The sequence below is a fragment of the Microtus ochrogaster genome, chromosome 10 (assembly GCF_000317375.1).
Source record: "Microtus ochrogaster isolate Prairie Vole_2 chromosome 10, MicOch1.0, whole genome shotgun sequence".
NCBI lineage: Eukaryota > Metazoa > Chordata > Mammalia > Rodentia > Cricetidae > Microtus > Microtus ochrogaster.
This window is the reverse complement of record NC_022016.1, coordinates 54,526,775-54,531,662: the sequence shown is the minus strand read 5'-3', so window position 1 is coordinate 54,531,662 and position 4,888 is coordinate 54,526,775.

Genomic DNA, 4,888 nt, shown 5'->3' with positions numbered 1-4,888 from the left:
ACCAGTAACTCTCAGTTAACTCTGGTTCTAACAGAAAACATTAAAAAGCAAATACATCATCATTGCATTGAAGTCGCAGCCAGGTTTTGGACGGTGGGTGAGGACAGATGTTAAAGCGCTCCCATTGGAAGGCCTCACTTCTACCCTCAGCCCAGCCTGCAAAGCAAACTGGAGAGGGGTCCTGTGACCAGAAGCCTGCTGGCGCAAGTAGAAAGAAAGAGAAGCGAGGACCAGCTGTTGAATCCTGCAGGTTGGCTCTGAAAGCCAGGGGGGTAACTGACATGGGAGACATCAAACGCGCACCCTTTGAGGGCCACCAGGGAATCGATCCTAAGAAACGGTGCTTCCTTCGCTTTCCTTCCTGGGGCAAATCCATGCCGCTCTTGGGGATTCTTCGACAGGCTAGGGTTTATAGGCTTTTGTGATCTGAGTGGTTGTCTCCCTGGAGTTTGAAATTGCTGTCTTTTCTTGGACCATGAAGAACCAGATGGAAGCTGAATTTTATAGTCTCTTCTTCTGTGGTCAGCAGAAAAAAAAAAATCTGTGCATCTTGCTCATCAGCTCAGGAGCCGTGGGCTGCCTGGAAAACAGGGAGGGGTGCCTTCTGCTCTCCTCGGCAACGCTTCCACTTCCCACTCTGCTCCTCCGTCTCCACTTCCCAGTCTGTTCCAGACTTTCAAGGTAACGCAGAGATCATTCAAATTGATGAAGTCTAACTTGAAGAGCCTGTTTCCTTTTCCTGGTTTGTGCCAGGAACTGTACTAGGCTCTGGGGAATCCTGAAAGAAACTGGACAGCTATGGACTCAGCCTCCACCATGACGACAGAGACGGCAGTTCATTAAATGATTACAACAACAAGGGATGGGGGGACGGTACCCCGTGGCTGGGGAGGTGCAGCGCTGTGGGACCTCACTGTCTAGACAGAAGTTGATCCAGGCACAGGGAACAGCATGTGCCAAGGCCCAGAGAGACTTGAGTGCAGCAGGTGGGTGGGGAAGCCACCGGCCGTGGGGCTGCATTCCTTAGCACGAGCAATGGTCACACAGTGGGTAACCGCTGGTGAGTTTTAAACAAAGGTTTGCCTAATGAGGAGTTTGCGGGTTGCGGTGTGAAGAATGGACTGGAGAGCCCTTAAGTTATAGTCCAAGGCTGTTGCATATTTATTTTGCAGAGAAAAAAAGAATCCCGTGTTGGAAGCCTGGGGAGCTGAAATCCTCTCTTTTGTCAAAATATTTTCCTTCCACCACACTTCAACACAATTCAGTAGCATTCTCGCTTCAAACGAGGTCTGTTAACCCCTTACAAGAACAGCTCTTTTTTTTCTTTTATACTGTTCCCATGGTGCCATGATGTAAGGGGCCAGTGACCAGACACCTGCGTGCGTTGGTCTCATTTTACAATGGGCTCTATGGAAAGCGGGAACACCTCCCTCCAGTCCACAAAATCCAAAAGGAATCCAAACTTCAAACCTGGATCTAGTTGGAATCAAAGAGAATTCCATAATGAGGTGGGTGTTGGTGTTCCTTCCCAGCATGCCACACGGGGAGCTTGGCACCCAGCCAGGTGGCACTGGGGGAAGAAAGATTTTCCAGTGTGAGGCCTTCCATTACCAAGCTCTGCTTCTCTGATGGTCAAGCACATGCCTTCTGTGATCTACCCGAAAAGTCTCGCTTCCCGGAGAAAGGCAGCAAGCCAAGCTTTCTCTCTCCTTCCGCCAGAGCTGAAACAATAACAGGAAGACCCCACCCACCGCTGTCTGCTTCAGGTGGTTAAGGTTTGGAAATGAGAGCGGCTTGTTTTTCTGTCTCTTTCATCTGCCCCTCCAAAATAAACACACCTGCGCCCCCGCTGGCTTTGGTTGGAGTCTGGCTGCTTGAGAGGCTCCTTGGAAGCTCCTCCTGACCCCCAAGTAATGCAGACCTCCGGCTGTGAGTTCTCCTAAGCCTTTTTACTGGGGTTTAAGAAAGCAAAGAACTTTCCTGAGGTGGGTGAGATGGCTCAGTGGTGACTGGCAACGCTGGTGACTTGTTCCCATCCCTGGGACCCACGTGGTGGGAGGACAGAAATGACTCCCTCAAGCTATCCTAAGACCTCCGCACACTGGCTTAGGCAGGCAAATGCATGCACAGGTGTGTGTGCACACACACAGATGCATTCATAAAAGGATGGACACAGGTGGTGGTGACCCCTGAGCTCCTGAGGAACTCAGACTAAAGTGTCTGTGGAATTAGTTGAGTCACATGACCTCACTTCGAAGGTGAGGTGTTATTCTTTGACCTTCAGCCCCTTTCCTCAGAACTGCTTCCTTTTTGAGATTTCACAGATCAGTCCCACCCACAGTTTCTGGAAGACACTATCCGATGAGAGGCTGCATTTGCTGAAAGTATCCTCTTCACTGGGGCCTGCTGGCTGACTAAAGGCAGGAGCAAAGCGTGACGTCTCCATTTTTATTTTATGTGTCTCCTTTTGCTACTTCAGACTTTGGGTCTGGGGCCTGGATGGCTCAGCAAGGAAACACAGCTGCTGCCAAGCCCGATGACCTGGGTTTGATCTTCCCGGCCCCACGTGGTGGAAGGAAAGACGTGATTCCACTAAGGTGTCCTCTGACCTCTACATACGCACATTGACACACGGGTGAGTGAACTCATCCACAGCACAAAATAAATAAGATGTAATAAAACCCTTGAGTCAAATTCCTGCTCATCTCTGCGCGTCAGCGTGTTAATCATTTAAGGAATGTTCTGCAGCACTGGTGATCTTCCCCATTCAAGATGGAAGACAGCAAGATAAGAGGGACTGAGGCATCTTCAAGATTTGCAGAGATGCCATAACGATCGCTGGAGAACACAAGGCAGGCGTTAGGGGATTGCGAGAGCAGTCACGTACTCCAGGAGGCAGCCTAAAACCATCAAATGAGGGAATTTCAGCCAGCAATCTTCTGCGTGTAATGCTTAAAAATGAACCATAAGAGTACTTGGAACTTTAATCTGGCCACAAAGCTAAAAGGTATACTGAAGACGGTGAATATTTCAGTCAGCTGTCCCTTGCCCGAGGTGAACTCCCAGTCACACATGCAGTCAACTGCTGCCTAGCAAACGCCCATCCTGGGTTTTAGGCCGCATGGAACTGTGAACAGTGGCGTTAACAGACTGCAAAGTTTAAGTAACGGTAATAGAAAGTGGCCATTTCTCCCCCGGTTGGCCAGAAAAGTTAGGGCACACGTTTTGAATCGAAAGCTCACCTCATCCTGGGACGCTCACATTTGGACAAGGACTTGAAGTGACCAGTTCCCTCCCCAGTTTGTCTGTTTTGCCCTGCCCCCACTCCCAAGCTCATTATTTTATTCCCAGGGGTGTTTTGACGGCACACCTGTGCACAGCACAGATGCAGTACCTGCGGAGGCTAGAAGGGGGCAAAGTGGAGTCATAGACAGCTGTGAGCTACACTTGGGTGTCGGGATGGAGCCCAGCTCCTCTGGAAGAGCAGCAAGAGCTCTAACGGCTGAGCCGCCTCGTGCCTTCCCCGCCTCGTGCCTTCCCCTTCACGCACTGTCCTTCCCTTGTGCTCTGGTTTCGCTCCACGCTCCCTAACCTGCTGGCCTGTGAGTCTTTGTCGAGTAAGGCACTCTAGGGAAAATGTCCCTAACCAGAGGCTAACTCATCCAAGGACTGGGGCAGATTTCCAGTTTTCCAGTAGACTGCCAACTACCAGATTTTGGGTTTTTGTTTTTAGACAGAGGACGGCTTCAAACTGGGAATCTTCCTAGAGCAGAGTGTCCACACCTTCAGCACTTGGAAAGTGGAGGCAGGATAATCAGGGATTCAAGGTCTGTCTTGACTACGCAGCAAGTTCTAAGCCAGCTTGGGATACACAGGTCCCTAAAGGTCGGGGGCCGGGTGTGGACCAAATCATCCTTTTACCTCAATTTCCCAACTGCTGGAGGATGGAGCTGTTTGTTTATTGTTTGTTTTTGAGACAGGGTTTCTTGGTGTAGCCCTGGTTTGTCCTGGAACTCACTCTGTAGACCAGGCTGGCCTCCAGCTCAGAGATCTGCCTGCCTTTTCCTCTCAAGTGCTGAGATTAAAGGTGTGTGCCGCAACACCTGGTTGGCATCTGGTCCTTACATTGTCCTGTTCCAGACCACAAGAGCAGCGCCTAGAAATCTCTAATCATTGCCTTAAGCTGGAAGAGACCAACTACTGATCTGACTCCACCTTGTCTTCCTGACTTGTCCTGACTCACGCACTCTTGCAGTTGCTCTGGATTCCAGGAATTACAGGTCTGACTGATAAACACTGCGGCCTGAGCAGCAGCAGCTTTGATACTACCCAGAAGGTTCTGAACCCACCCCGAGGTAATGATTACCCAACCACAGCCAGAGCAAGACTGCTTGGCCATGCGTTTCTTGCCACCAGCCTTTTGTCTGTTCTTACATAAACTCAGAACTCTTGCTAGCGCCTCGAAGATAGGACCGAGGACGCTGGATCCTATTCCTCGGCATGATGGCTGTACGGAATCAACTTCTTTCCCTTGTTTACCACTTTTTTCTGTTTTGTCTTTTGGAGTGAGTGGCTGGGCATGGTTTATTGAGTCTACCACACCCAAGCCAGACTCCTGGCCTAGAAATTCCACATGACATATTAATAATAGCACTGAGTTGTTAAAATATTCTGAACTTGGCCTGAAAGCTGGCTTCTCCATTAAGTTTTTTAGATTTATTTATGTGTATGACTGTTTCTGTTTTGCTTGCACATATGCATGTGAGCCATGTGTGTGCATGCTGCTCTTGGAGGGTATGATCCCTCAGAAGAGGGCAACTGATCCCTCAGGAACTGAAGTTATGGCTGGTTGAGAACCACCATGTGGGGTGCTGGTAACCAAACCGGG